This window comes from Juglans regia, chromosome 6 (genome assembly GCF_001411555.2).
Source record: "Juglans regia cultivar Chandler chromosome 6, Walnut 2.0, whole genome shotgun sequence".
NCBI lineage: Eukaryota > Viridiplantae > Streptophyta > Magnoliopsida > Fagales > Juglandaceae > Juglans > Juglans regia.
The window spans coordinates 7,967,652-7,984,896 of record NC_049906.1 but is presented as its reverse complement, the minus strand read 5'-3'; positions in this window follow the sequence as shown (position 1 = coordinate 7,984,896).

The following is a 17,245-nucleotide window of genomic DNA, read 5'->3' as shown; positions in this document are numbered from 1 at the left end:
TTATTCATTAATAAAAAAATACACATTAATTTTCTAACGTTGGTATTCGATTTTAAAAGAAAGAATTGGCATCAACTAATAATAATATTACATAACTAAAACTTGAAGCACTTCAGCAAGATGATGACATGTCATTGAAATGATGACTGATAGAGATTGGCCACCTTCTGTGGTTGAGTTTGAGATTTGGACGCTTCGTGCTTTTGAGACTAAAATGAATTTTCTGGAGTGTGAGCTCGGACGAAACAAATAGCACGCAGAAGGGAATTTTTTATGCCAAAATAATATTTGGCCAGCAATTTGGACTCAACAGATTTGTCTACTGAAAACGATCAAAGTTAAAAGTAATGTAGTTTTGTTGAGTCCACTACAGTGAATTTGTATGCAATCTAGTTAAACTTTGGCCGAAATATAACTTTGTTGAGTCCACTACTAGCGCTAGTAGTGCTATTACAAATCAAATTCTTCTACACCGACTTGCAAATAATAATAAAAAAAAATGGCTTCCTTGATTGGATAAACCGACCATCTCCTCTTGTCATACAACTACTATAATCACAACAAAAAAATCTTGAAATTAACTATTCATATGTTCTGGTTAAGTTGGAAATGATCTAAATTAAAATCTTGTTCCTCCCTAACTTCTACTAATTATGGAGTTTTTGGACATCTAATGCATGATGTTCTATTCCCATGCATGGAATATTGACAATGAGTACGGATGGCTTTACACTCAACATAATTACTTCTTAGGCTTCATTATTTCAACATATATAACACAAAAAGTTTACCCTTTTATGAGACATGAGAATAATGTTTCTTTGCCAGACTGTATTGTTGCTAGATCTTATAATTAAGGAGGTTTTGCCATAATTTTCTTTGAGTCTATGACCTATAATCGTTTAATTAATGTCTTTAATTAGAAACTCGTACAAAGGCAAACTCGCTTTATTTTTCTGGGAGATCACTTGATATTTGCCATCATTGTGCCCGTACGTACTCAGAATAGCCATCCACCTAATTATTCAAATCTTACATGCAAAATTATTATCTTAATTTAATTAATAAACCCTAGTACACTAACTAAACCCTAAGATAAAAGGCATGGTTGGATCAGAAATTAATAGCCCTAGGAGGCTTGGGAATCAGGGACTCTCGAACAACTTTTCCATGTTGTTATACCAAAAGAGCTGACTAATTTGTAGATGGGGGAACTAGCTTTGAGTGCTTTAGAGTATATACACAAGTTAGATCAATATGTTTAGGCCTGTTTGTTTTCACAAATTATCTTATCTCATCGTTACAATTTTTTCAGACTTCCAAATTACAAAATACAATAAAAAATTTAATTAATTTATTTTATTCAACTCTCATCTCATCTCATCTCATCTGTGTATAACAAAAAAAGGTTTTAAAGTTTAGTGTTTGAAGTAAAAGAGAGGTAGACCATGGCCTAACCTTAAAGTATTTATTGGATATTTGTTGTCTAAGTTTACATTGACATCTATAAATATTATGGGATTCTCTTTATAATGTCACTTTAGATCTGAATTCAAGTTTTTAGTACCTCAAAGAAGAGAACAGATAATGGGCTCAAAGTTTGATGGAGTAGGGCCACTCTGAGGAGATCATACTGATCAGACTGGAAACACAGCAGAGGGATGGGTCAATTTTTCTGCAGATGCACATTCCCTTCGTGAAATGGTGTAATTGTCGAGGACCCGCTTCCAATATATCTATTCTTATTGATATTGTGTTTGCAGGTTTTTGATGCTGAGCGAGTTGTAAAAGATGCACCACAGAAACAGCATCCAATGGGCTGGACTCCTTCTGCCTGATATTAGGTGTCAACATCTCAGGTTATGCCAAACTTACCACACACAGCTTTGCAGCTAAAGACAAGGCCAGCATCTCATCTAACCTCATCTGCATAACTCCTCATGTATGGACAATGGGAACAATTATCTGTTAAAACAAGCCCTATTATAAGCCAAACCATGTGGGGAAATGCCGTACAAGTGGTCCAATCATTGTTTTTATCTCTCTTTTCTTACTCATATGCCCGCCCTAAAACTGTAGGGACGTCTCTAAGGAAAATGCCCAGTACACCGACTACTTTGTATTATTTGTTCATGATTCCTGCAATGTATAATTCTAATTCTTTAGTGCTCAAACATTGATTCTAACAGGTTTTTTTTTTTTTTCCTTTCTGAGATTCATATGATAACCAGCTTTAGGGGGAAACCTCCATAGATCAAAAGCATATGACAGACATTCAATTCAATTATGGACGATCGATGTTGTGACTTATTAATGTTGTGGGGAAATATTGTGGTCCAGACGTGGGGTAGATCGGCCTCTTCACGAAACTGCAACCTGATATCTTCTGATCAGTGTGGGTCGTGCATGGATCTTGTAGGAGATAAGAGTTGCAGTTAATATAGACGCTGCAGATGATTTTTGAGCCTCAAGTGTCACTTTTTGTGGGGGAGGAAGGAAGATCATGATATTGCTGTAATTTAGGGTGTGTCCAGGTTTAAGTAAAGGCATGCCGAATCTCATGGTCTCTTTTGGCAAGCATAGATATTGGTCTAGCCCTACCTTATTCTTTTTTTTTCAGAGATTTGGATTGCTCTAGGATTTAAGGAAAGGCTACATGCAGAATTGCATCGTGGCTGCTTGTCAACCAGGATAAGAGCTTACAAAGATCCAAATTCTTCATAAATGAAAATGGGCACAATACTGGCATGGTAAATACATACGCTTACAAGATTATATCTTGTTGGGTATCGAACAGAGGTCATGAATTTGGGTCACGGGAACATTATCATAAAGGAGGAATTGTATTAGAACATGCAATGTCGTCAAAGATTTGAGTGTGTCTCTTAATCTATATAACACTGTAGTTTTAAGCAAATTGGTAACTCAAAATCAGACAATTCCGACGAAGTACTAAACATGCATGTACGAATATTCAAATGAAAGAGTCTTTGAAGCAAAGCTACAACTTGCTACAGAAACCAAGCCCAAGTCTCTTTGCTGATAAAAAAGCAAGCCCAAGTTGGGTACAAACTCTTTTAACAAGGGCATCGATTATGAAACTTAAAAGGTCCAGGACACCAAGACATTTCTGGCCTTTCTGTTATAAGTTTCTTTTGAAGGTTTGTACTGTTGGACCATCAAATATTTGGATCCATTAACAAGACAGCCTCAAATATTTGAGGTTTTATCTGCCCAATCTTGGGCCATGGCCCATTGTAATCCTATCATTTTCCTCGAGAAAACAAGGGAAATGCTTGGGATCCCAAGAATGAAATCGGATAATTTTTTTTTTACTTGATGATTAAGTAAATATTTATTAATGGTGTTGTATTTTTTAAAAGAATATTTAAGAGTATAAAAAAAATGCATGAAAAAGGAGACCAAATAGCTTTCTCGACGAGTTTTCTCGTGCTAGCACGATCCATACAACAAAGCTCGGTGAGATACATGTAGCAGTACTACTCAGTGTTTTTAATTTCGTACCGTACCGATTGGTACGATCGAAATTTTCTGTACCGGCCCAGTGGCCGGTACAAGTATCATATGTGTTTTTTACCGGCTCAAATACCGGTCATACCAGCCGGTACCAACTGTACCGGTCTATATTTCGGCTTGTACCGGCATGTATCGGCCGATATTTCGGCCTTTATTTATTTATTTTCATTTTTTCAAACTAAAAGTTTATTTTTTGACCTCCAATTTAGATTAGGCTATTTATAATTTTTATATATATGTATTTATATATAATTTATTCATATATCAACTATCTCGAAACGGTACATGAAATGGTATCGGTACCGAAATATTTCGTTTCAGTGCCTTGGTTGGTACTGTAAGACCCGAGCCCAACCAAGCTGCTTTACAAAATTTTTGAGATTTATAGTTATGGAAAAATCATTTGGGATTACGAATAAAATTTTTTAAAAGAGAGTTTGAGCCTAAGATATTTTTGGCAGAATAACAACTTTTCCAATAGAATTGATAATTAGATTTAAAATCTTCTATTGGATTAAGTGGATATTCAGTCGAAAAATTTATGGGATAAAAGCATATTTTTTAGGTTGAATCGAGTCCCAAAACTTAAGGTAAAAGCCTGCAATAATCTCATACATAGGCCAAGTATTTTTTTTAGACTTAAGAGCCCAGCCCTTTGAAGCGTTGTCCAAACTTCACGTCACACAGCTTCAAGCCGTTTCCATTTTCATGCAATGTCCCTCCCTTCCTCTTCTTTAGGTTTTATTTGTTTCCTCTTATAGCTCTTATATATGTTAAGCAGCCTCAACCCTAAATTTGTGCCGCTCGTCCTCCTCTTCTCAGAATATCAAACTGAGACCTCCACTCCAACCGCCTCACCACCTTCAAGTAGCCACACCCAGCCACTGCAACTCCAAGCACGGAAGCTCTAGCTCTTCCTCTCCCCGTCGTCGCTGGCCTTGTCCAGCCTTTGTAAAACCGCAAGCCTCGGTGGTGTCCATCAGACCCGCCACCCCCACAGCCAAGCCAACGAGTTTTAGACACCCGAAACAGAGCCACGCCTGCAGCAACCCCAACTCCTCGGTACCACCTGCTGCGGCTCACAGGCGCCCGTCAGAGTGCACCACAGCACCCTCAACCCCTGCGCATCCCCACGAAACCAAACGCCCCCCATCTCATGTAAAGCTCTGTTCCCGCACCAAGAAACAGAGGAGTTTTCCTCCATCCCGTGTGCCGCCAGCCTGCCAACCCACGCCGCAAGCTGTCGTCGCACCACCCTCGGTCTACCGCGTGCCACCTCTACCCCTCGGTAAGCCACGGAAACTCCCTCGCCGTATCTCCCCCTTTCGGTTTTACTCTCCCCCTCCCCCTCCGCCTCTTCTTTCAACTTTACTCTCTCTCTCTCCCCGTGCGACGCCGTCGAAGACATCACCACTACCTCAGCCTAGTTTCCGTCGCACTTCCACAGTGCCACCGTCTCGGTTCTTCGTGGGTGAGCTTCTGTCGCCACTCCCATTTGAGCCTCCGTGTGTTTATTGTTGTTAGTTGTTATTAGTTGTTTAAAAAGGAATCAGATGGTATATATATATATTTATATCGGTGAATCCAGTAGAACGAAGGTTTTTGGTTTTTACTTTTTTTAACCCCTTAAAATATGGCTCCAGATTTATTTGTTTCGGACATTTAGTTTAAAGAGTTTATATCATGTACTTTGGGTTTGAAATCATGAGTTTATTTCGTGGGTGGCAGAGTATGTTTTTATTTGAACGTAGGAGTGTGTATTTATATTGTTAAGTTAGTTTTGTAAGAGACTGATATTTTTTTTAATGGAATATTTTTATGGAAATACTGATGAATTCTTGAAGTGATTGGTAAGTGCGAATCTTATTTTTGAATCCTTTTAAAAGAATATTTTTGATTTAAACAAAAGTATGATTTTTTACTTATGAAGATTTCAATATAGTTATGTTATTTGGTTTTATAAATAACAGTAAGACCTCAATCGTAAATAAGTTAGAATTTAATGTTTTAATTGGAGTTAGTAAGTTGGATATTAATGAGTTTAGAAAGTGATGTTGGTACTTTAGAAATAATGAGAATTTCGAATTTTGAGGAATTAAAAATAGATTATTTTAGAAGTTTAGGCTTGAATATAGAAAAACAAGATTGATTGGAAATTTACGTGATTATCTTATAGGTAACGATTAATCTGGTTCGACATTGTTGTGGAAATTTTTGAAAAGCTAAGAAGTCCAGATAAGCGGGGTTTCTATGCCAGATTTGCATAAAAATAAAATGGGTTGAGGTTGATTTTTAAAAATATGCATGTTTTGTTATGAAAAGAGATTTGAACTATCTTAGTTATTTGTTCTGCATTACTCATGAGATTCTGTTTAAGAATAAAGTATTTTCCAGCATGACTGGTGTAGACATGAGCTATTTTACATTTTACTTAAGAACTGTGCAAAAAAGAGCGGATATGAAAGTTTGTACATAAAATTATATTTTGTGATTTCTGAAAACTCTGTTCTACTCTGAAGACGTTCTGTACTATGATATGATGTAATTTCTGAAAACTCTGTTCTGCTCTGAAGATGTTCTGTACTCTGATATGATGTGATTTTTGAAAACTCTATTATGCTCTGAAGATGTTCTGTATTCTGATATGATGTAATTTCTGAAAACTTTTGGGATGACATTCTGAATCGGGATGTGGTTTGTGGATGGTGACCTATTTGACCTACCACGGGTACTAATAGTGGCTTCTTTTTGGGTTGGTACCAACTGTTCTGTTTTTGGTGCACCCACTTTGGAAACAAAGTGATTTTCTGATGGTCTTTCCTGTGTGCACACTCGGGGCTCCGAGAATAAATAAGGGGAAGATTCACATTCTGTTTCTGCTCGGTTAGCTATGGAGATTTCCACAACCCTCCACGAGGGTTAAACATGGCCTCTGATGTGATATGATGCTCTAGTACGATAGTGGTCAGTTATGCTATACCAAAAGAATTTGAATAAGAATATTTTTGAAATTTCGCTCTGATATTTTTGATAACATGTTCTGACTCTGCATTCTAAAAATAAAGTATTTTGTTCTGCATTCTGAAATCTGTAAATGCTCATGTTTGCATACTAGTATATGTTCTCTGCTTACTGAGTTGTTGATGACTCACCCCCTCTTATCTCCAATATTTTCAGATGATTTTTGGATATTTCAGCTGAGGATCAAGACTATGAAGAATTTGGTAAGATGACTTAAGAATAGTGAATTAAGAATAGAAAGTTTTCGATGAGTATTGGTGATTTTTGATAATTATATTGTTGAAATGTGAGTTTAAGTGACATGTAGAGAAGTTGGTAATTTTTGGGGTTACTGTATTGATGATTTTATATACGAGTATGTGTGGTTAATTAAATTTAAAGTGTTTACGTTTGATTTGAAGCTTTTGGAAGAATATTAGCAATGTTGGAGTTGATTATCAGGTAATATGAGTTAACTCTCCGGATTCTTGAGGACGGGGCGTTACATGTACGGCATCCGATACGGTATTCAAAACATTAGTACTAGTACTACCCACAGTTACCCTGTCCTTCAAAATTGTTTTCAGCGCAGCCATTCCAGCATCCACTCTATAATGGCAAGTGAGAGATTAGTTACATGACTGATGTTTTTCTTGGTCTAAAATTTTGTTATTTTAGTTGCACATATTGAAATGATACATCTCATATACACACACACAACTACCATTTGCTAAGGGGAAAAGAAAATATTTTGCACATACTACTAGCTAGTGCATGGATCTTGAAATTCATGCTAAAATAACTTGTGATTAGAGTTCATGGATGGTGCTAATTATGTATATATATATGGTAGCTAAATATCTGGCAGGAGAATCAAAACTTGGCTTTAGCTAGGGAAGAGTACATGAATTGCAAAGCTTGATCATGTGGATGCACATATAGCTTGGACTTTCTTTTGTACTCCGTGGTGTTGGGTTTGGGGATTACGCAACTAGGACCATTCATCCAGGTTTAGGGATGAACCAGGTTTTATTTATTTATTATTATTATTATTATTATTTTATAAGCTTGCATCTCCTTCTTCTTCAGCATAAGTTTTTTTTAACTAACCCAGATTGTGGTGTACAGTTTGTAAATACAAAACGGGAAATACATGGCAAATTTTCAATTAGGAGAGCGATGTGTATGTCTGCATAAGTTTCACTAATTTGGAATGCGTCTTTGAGAGAAATCTCATTATATACATCACGTGAGCAGATAGATAGGAACACTCCATGTTGAGATTGTAGCATACGGATTGGAAATCCAAAAGGCAATGTATGATCAATTATGTCCCTGTCCCTGATTTCACTTGTCCGATTTCTTGGCCAAGTTTTTGTCTCATGAATTGTCTTTCAGTTGGGTTTCACTTTGAAGTTCAAAGTGAAGTTTGAAGCATGCTGATCACAAAGAAAAACAAAAATTCGGGTACCCAGATATCAATCTAGAATCTGAATATAGTTTTCTGAATTTCGGATAAGTCGAAAAAAAATCCAACCCAGATTAACATTACTATCCGCAACAAGCTGCTATAAAGTTCTAGATCACTTCTTGCTCTACTAGCTTTGGAAAAAGGCACTTGGTGAAAAGAACCTGAAATTGAAAGAAATTTTCTTTAATTATTAAGATGGGAAATCAGATTAACCACCAATATAATTAAATATTGTGTCCTCTTCTATTCTAATGTGGAAAGCACAGTGCACACATCGTTGTTGTGACAGAAAGTGGGGGTTGGAGAAATTTCAGAGACTTTTCCAATCCATCACACGCCATTGCTCACCCATTAGATATTGCGAACGTTTTGCACACCACACACTTAAAAAGAAAAAGAAAAAAAAGAAGAAAAGATATAGAAAGTGGTCATGTTTTTCATAGTTTCAAATTGTGTCAATTTTTTCACAGGATTGATATGACATTTTCTTTCCAAAAATTTTAAAGATTTTTTTTTGTAAGTACTACTATAAGTTCAGCTTTTAGACTAATTCGTTAGCATACATTAATTCAATTGATCATGACCACTTCTCAAAGCAGAGATGGGCCAAGTAATTTCAGGTTCAACTACATAATACAATACATAATATTTTTATCATTATTATGACCTGATCAATATGTGGAAATAATATATTTTGTAAAATGTATTTCTCGTCGCAAAATATTTAAAGATATTTAAAATTTTATATATTAATCTTATATTGTGTCCGCCTCTGATCAATTTCAATGATAAAACCTAGAAGTTCATGTGCAAATCCATATTATTCCTAATATATATATATATATATATATATATATATATATATATATATTCATATATATATATATCATTACAATTTTCATATCATTACAATTTTCATCAGATTTTATTTTTTACAAAAATTCTATGTGCAGTTACTTTTGTGTATTCTTTGTGCATTCCACTAATATGATTAACTGTATCATTTTTTTAATATAAAATAATTGATTTGACCATTCACATTAATAAAATATACAAAAATGATTGTACGTATGAAAACTCTTTTTATTATTATTTTATTGACAGCTATGCACGACAAAGACTTGTATATACGTTAATAACTTTTTCGGATTAAGCAATCACCAAGGCTTTTTCCTTGATCATTGTTATCTATTGTAGTTTTTTTTCTTAATTTATTACTATCTTGAAATTTCTCCATTCTGATCCGTTTGAATTTTTGAGATAAATAGTAGTATATATTAAAGATACTCAGGAAATCACCCCAACGGCTACTAAGCCTTACATGGAAACACAGCCATACACGGCCCCAAGTCACCCAACGGCGACAAAGCTATACATGGAAACAAAGATACCCAACGGCTAAAATACAAATATGGAAACAAAGGGTTGAATCTCATCTACCTTCCAATTCTTCCTCAATTGTAACGTTTCACTATAATTTCTATTTTTCATACACACATTTGTACGATAAATATATATAGTGAAAGGCTCTCAAATATGCTTTCACGCTTTGTGAGACATTGTGTCAAGCAGCTTGTGTTTAATTGTCTTTATGGTATCTAGAGCCATGTGAGAGCAAGAGAGTCTTACTCCCATGGCAGCCCTTTCTCTCTCAGTGAACAATTTTGTCACTCTTCGTTTTAACCAGAGAAATTATCCCTTATGGAGAGAACAAGTCATGGCATTGGCTGAGAGCCAAGACCTCATGCATCACCTCACGACCTTTGTTCCTCCACCCCAATATGAACCCAACGATGACCCAACAAATACCACACAATCTCAAATTAGCTCTACTTACCTCAAATGGCGGAAGGAAGACAGGTTGCTTCGTGGATGGATCATAGGTACTCTATCCGAGAAGTCCCTCGGTCTAGTTGTTGGCCTCGACAGCTCCTATCAAGTGTGGCATGCTCTTCAAGAAGCCTATGCCCAGGATTCTCAAGAAATGGAGTTTCAACTTACTCAGCAATTAACCTACATGCGGAAGGCGGACTCGGTTTCTCTTCAGGTACATCTCAAAAATTTTAAGTCTATTTGTGATAATCTTGCAGCAATCGGACGACCCGTATGTGATAAACTCAAGGTGTTTGCTCTCCTCAATGGACTCGACCCCAAATATGAGCCCTTTACCACCACCATGCTCAAGCCACCGATGCCTTCCTATTCCAAGGTGGTGCCGCTGCTGCAGGGCTTTGAAACGAGAAGCCAATTGCACGACATGTACAATGCGCAAAAGCAAAAGCAAAGGGAGACCTTGGTCTTTCCGTGGACGTGGTTTTTCCCAAGCCACACAAGTGGGACGTCTAGGGTATCAACACAATCAACACAGTGGGCACAAAAATCACGGACCACATTCTGGAACGGTCCATGAAAATATTAAAGAAAATAATCGTATTCCGAACTGTTAAATATGTGGGAAGCAAGGGCATACCGCAATTAAATGTTGGCACCGGTTCGATCATGCTGTTCAACCCAATGATATTCCTCAAGCATTGGCTGCCATGACCCTCGAAAATAATATTCATGATACTGAGTGGACAGCTGATACAGGTGCTTCTGCCCATATGACAGGTAATTCAGGTATGCTTTCGAATCTTCGTCAATACCTTGGTAATGATGCTGTACTCATTGGTGATTGTAGTCTTCACACAATTACACGCATTGGTGACACTTTTATTAAATCTGGTAACTCGTTTATAAAACTAAAAGATGTTTTACTCGGTCCTGACTTGGCAAAAAATTTATTATCAATTAGTCAATTAACTTCTGATTATCTTTATAACTGTGAATTTTATGGTGTAAAAGGTAAATCTAAATAACGCCCCTTCGAAGCAGCGTCGACCCACAAAATCGCCGTGAATAATTGGTTATTGCGGCGATATTATTTGCAGCAGATAAAAATTGCCACAATAGACCGTTTTTCTTGTAGTGTCATGTCGCGTCAGGACATATATATTATACTATATGGGTCAACTCGAACACTACCCATTAGGTTTATTGTATCAAAATCTCAAACCCTAACACAACTCGTTAGTGAATACTACGAAATATGTTAACACGTCCCGACTCGATCCGTTTCAATCCGTTTATGTAAATGGGTTGAACAAACATGAAATTAACACGTTTAACCAGATTAAGTTTAACATAATTTTATATAAATGTTAAAATTACAATATCTATAAAAAAATATAAAACTAACTACAAGTCCAAAATTACAATCTAAACAATAAAAATATTGAAATTAAAATTCCAACAATTTTACTTTTAGGTATAAGGGTATAATTATAATTTGAACTTTCTTAACGGATCATAATGGGTCAAAACGGGTTGACCCGTTATCAACTCGTTAAGCAATCGTGTCTTTAATCCGTTTTATCCGTTCCTGTTAATACTAAATCCAAACTCGTTATTATCGTGTCGTGTTTATGTTGAGTTAACATAACGTGTCACATAGTGTCATTCTTTATTTAAAAAAAATAAAAATAAAAATAGTAAAAGAGATACGAATCCCAGGTTCACTGTTAGCTTAGGAACCAAAAAACACGAGGTTTCAAGAGTCTGTTCATCAAGTCGCATCAGTGGAGGCCAAAGGAAAGAGCATAAAGACGAAGTGGAAGTGGAAATCAATGGGAGTGGGAAAGATACAATGGACACAAACCGATCGATATTGTTGTCGCATTCTAGCTAATGTATATGACTCATCTTCAACTACCTCAATTTTGGGAGTGCGCTATATATATATTAATTGCATGCAGCTTCTACACTCCTATTTTGATTTTACTTACGAGTAATGATGCACCTATAACATTTTATACAACATATTATATAACAATGTGTTAAATGAAGGATATATTTATAAAATCATCTTATAAAAAATAATATGATTTTATAAATATACTCCTCATTTAACACATTGTTATACAATATATTGTTTAATGTGTTGTAGATAAATTATTTTCCTTTACTTAAATACATATATTAATACGAGTAATGATTTATACCATCATAAATTAATTTTTTTTAAATAAAATTTATTATTAAAATATTATTATTTTTATATAAATTTTAGATGTTTTACTTTTCTTAAAAAATAATTATATAATATTTACACACTCAATGACTCAAATATCATATATATATATATATATATATATTATATGAAAAAACATTTGGAGCAGCTAGCTTTAAATTGTGTATTTGGATAAGAATGTATTTTTAAGTATTTTATGAATAATAATAAAAGAAATAATAATAGAATATTAAATAATAATAATAAATAAATAAAATAATAAATAATAATTAGATATCACGTGAATACTTTTAATATCGCTTTAATGCACATCTAAAAGCATGCTCATCGCCAACACCTCATGTCAACTAGGGTTCGTTTGTTTTCAGAGATGAGATAAGATGAAATGAATTGAGATTAAAGTTAAAAAATTGAATAAAATATTATTAAAATATATTTTTTAATATTATTATTATTTTAAGATTTAAAAAAGTTAAATTATTTATTTTATTATGTGTGAGAATTTAAAAAAATTATAATAATAATATGAAATGAGATGAGATGAGATGAGATGTTTTTAAAAAACAAACAATGCCTTATCCAGCCAATCAACCTTCTTATCATCCTCATTTTTAAAATGCACGCTAATCTTCATTTATATATATATATATATTTCTCCCCAGAATGCAGCGACTCTGGGACCCATAAGAGTGTCGGAGTCGGACCCACGGCCAGCTTTTACCTACCATTTTTGTTCCCGCCTCCTAGCTGCCTTGACTGACGCAAGCATATATAGCTGCGAAGACTCAAGAGCCCACCTGAACCATGCAGCCAGGGGCTGATCTTCTGCTTCTCGTTAGCAGCATTTGCCGTCTGGGAAAATGCTATGCATCAACTCCACACCGGCACACACATTACATCAATTTTTTTTTTTTTTTTTTACACTTAATAGGTTGAGTGTGTGCTGGGGTGGGGCTGATGCAAATATTTTTCTTATTTTATTTGGATGATTATGCGGTTACTGCTGGGAGTTCTTTTATTTTATTTAGTATATTTTATTTTATATTATTTTATATGTATTTTTTTAATAATTTTAAATATTTAAAAAAAATTCACAAGACCATTTTCCATTTTATTTTGTGGTTTTCATTATCTCTATATATACTTGATATATAGATTCTTTTTTTATGAGGTTTTGTTTTGTTTCGTTTTCAAAGATTAATGGGATGTGAAGTGTTGCGAACTTGCACGACAATTCTTATCTCAGATATATGTTTTTTCCAGTGATCACCCAACCAGCTAATAATTTCCCCAAAATAAAAAAAATAAAAATTAAGGTGTATGATCCGTATGATACTCGTTTATGGTTAAGGTTTATCCCGGCAAACAAAGACAGTACGGGTGAGTTTAGATGTTGAAGTGAGTTGAATTGAGATGATAAAATATTATTAGAATATTATTTTTTAATATTATTAATATTTTAAAATTTGAAAAAATTAAATTATTTATTATATTTTGTGTTGGGATTTAAAAAAATTATAATGATGAGTTGAGATGAGTTAAGAGTATTTTACGATCCAAACGCAACTTACGTGTACAGAAATCGAAAACTTAAATAAAAGGGATTGAGATGAAGATCAACATGCATGCATGCATGCATGCATGAGAAGCCAGCTAGCTAAGCATGCATGCATCATGGTCATGTCCCCCGCTAGCTATATGTATTATCATGTGTAGAATAATGAAAATGCCATGCTTATCCAAATATTTAATCATAGTGCGAGAATCTCAATATTTATGGCATCTTGAACATGCAATGTATTCATAAAAAAGATTATTTCACACAAAAATTATTATATAAAAAATCATATTAAATTGTTGTTCATATTAAGGCACCTACGTAGGGAAAGTTTGTCATGTTTCTGCTGAAATAGATGGTATAATTTGTGACAGATAAATAGAGAATTGATTAATAAGCGGGAGAACAACGTGAAGTTGCAGAAGGAGGACTTCTTTCATATGTGGTGTGAGAATGATCAGTAAAATTTTTCTTATAATATACAGTATTGCCAGATCGGCAAACCCTTCTACAACTACAAAGCAAACCACATTAATTGCCAAAAAAAGAAATCCTAGCCGACGTTCCAAATCGTAGTTATATATGTGCGTGTGTGGATAAGAGCTAGAAAAGGATAATATATATATATATATATATATATATATATGTTTCTTTCCGTAATTGGTTATTTTATCATTCTTTGAAGTTTAAAAAATGGACATTTGATTTAGAAAATTGATAATTACAGTTGTAAGTGTGTAAGTGCCGCACAATTATTTTTTAAAAAAATGAATATATACGAGTTAGAGGCTCATATAAAAAAATTAATTTTTTAATAATAAACTCTATTATTTTTTAAAATGATTACATGACGATTATGTATACTATGACTGCATTGTAACGTAAGGCGTTTAAATCTGGACAGAATTAAAAGTAAAAGATTTTCACTAATTGCTTTATTTATCCCGATTTTCCAGTTTTAATTGACTGAATTATTACATGATGTCATTTAACACTCGTATAATTAAATACTCATTTATGATTAATTATAAAGAAACACAATAAAATAAACTTTAGTAAGTGAGACTCAAATTCCCAAAAGTCTGAACTAGAGAAATATATAGCTAGACAATGCTCATTGCAAAGTCTTTGTGTACGAAAGATGCTTACAGTTTGACTTATAATTTTGAATCATAGATATAATTTTTTTTAATGAATGAAATGAAGTCTATTTTTTATATAAAAAAAAAAAAATCTAGATATGTGATCAGATGAGATCAATTACAACATCAATTTGAGATGAATTAGTAATTGTAAGAAAATGGCCGGTTGAGTCATATTAATTAATTCTTGGATCTTAGGTTCTTGTCAAGTATGTTTGGTTCTAACAAAAAATGATCAATTAATCTAATTAAATGTCTCGTGAACTGCATGTGTTGAATTGAGTACTTTTGAGTCATTAATTCATAACTTGACTTAACTGGCCACTACGTACCTTCGATCGTATGGAGCTCTATTTAATTTGTAAATCGTCTCAAATAAATTTTTCTCAACATGGGAGATAGCTAGCAATTAATTGATGTTTTCTAATCATCATCCATACACTATCGTATGGAGTCATTCATTACAAGAAAATTGCTTATATTTGACCAGTTAATTCCAGCGAAATCACTATATACAGTTAAAATGAGTCTGTTTTGATCACAAATACTCTTTTCGCTGCAATTAAATAACCACAAAAGCTCGTTTTTCTTGTAGTGATTTATGTTTCCTGATCTTAGATTTTCTCCTACCAAGATGACTTTATATTGGATAGAATACAAAAAAATGGGACTTGAAGACTTCTAGATCTAGAGTCGCCTCAAAACATCTGCTAATTATAATCCAAAATATTCAAAATAATGTGAAAAATAATATGCAGGGAGGAGAATTTGAAATTTGAGAAATGGTTCCAATCTCTGTGATTTTTTAGGTCAAGCAAAGGGTCATCTCAAGAGTGGTTTTTATGCCATCCAAGATAATTTTAATAGTAATGATAAATATAATTTTAGAGTGTATAAGCATCACGCACTCCCTTTAAAAAAGTGTGGGTCGATAATTAAATAATTAATATTTTTATATATGTTCTATATTTACTTACTTTTTTTTTTTTTAAAAGGCAAGATATATATACTCTTAAGACTATAAATATTTGCTAAGAACCTGACCTTTTGGAAATAAATATGGAAAAATCAACATAATATGGGGATGGGCTACCCGGGGTGGGGGGGACTCGCAAGAGTGGGGGCAGCAATCACTGAGAAAGAAGGAGAAGTAGGAGAACCCTAACGCCCATTCGTACTCGTACCTAACCTTTGATAGGTCCATTCCGACGTGCCATCCATCTCAATTCACATCATCATTATTTCCAATGAATTCATTTTCCTCTCTTCAAGACAATTATTGGTATTCAAGATAATTCTTTTTTTAAGGATATAAAAAAATAAATCAAAATAAATAAAAAAAACCAAATGCCCTTGTCAAGATTCATTCTCGGGCTACATCTCGATGGTAGCACCGCTCATTCAACTTTATAATATAATAATTAAAATACATTATTTTTGAATTTCTGGTTTCTATAGTAAGATTAGGGGTGTAACCGGTCCGGTCCGGTCCGGTTTTGGACAAAATTTAGGACCGAACCGGTATGTACCGGTTTTGTATTTTTCAAAACCGATTACGCCCCGATTACCCTCCTAAACCGGTACTTCCGGTTTTACCGGTTTCCGGTCCGGTCCGGTCCGATTTTCCGGTTTTTTTTAAATGTAAAAAACATATAATAAAGTGTTAATTCTTATTATAAAATATTATTAAAAATTTAATATATATATTATGCTTAAAGCATATGATCAATTAAATTTTTATCTTTAAGATTAAACTTTTATTTTATAAATTATAACAACATTATCTTATATATAATTATATTAATAACATAGGATCAAATAAATTACAAATGTTCATATTTAAGATTAACATTTTATGTTATTATTTATAAATTATAATATAAAATTTTTTCATATATGATATATAATTATATATATTATATATAAAAATTTAACATATAATTATATATTATATATATAAATATTTTGTATAATATATAAATTAATTTTTATATTTTTTTTCCAACCGGTCCGGTTCGGTCCGGTCCGGTCCCAAAAACTACGGAACCGGAATCGGACCGGAACCGGCCGGTTTTCATAAAATAGGAACCGGTTCCGGACCGGACCGGTTCAAAACCGGACCAACCGGTCCGGTTCGGTCCGGTCCGGTCCGGTTTTCCGGTTTCTCGGTTTAAATTTACACCCCTAAGTAAGATGTTGAATAAAAACGTATTAATTTTGTTTATTAATATTGTTCAGAATTTTGCTACATATAAATGTCACGTTAACACGTTACTTATAGTGAGATTTATTGTAATTTTAAAAAAATCCTAACACTAATTATTCTTTATTATAGTTGAAATAGAAAGTTTCTGCATCAACAATATGTTGGGGTGTAAAAAATAAAGTTTATAAATAAATTATTTTCTATTAATTGGTATTGAAACTTGGGAGAAATTGAGAAAATAATGACCAGCCATAAACGATAT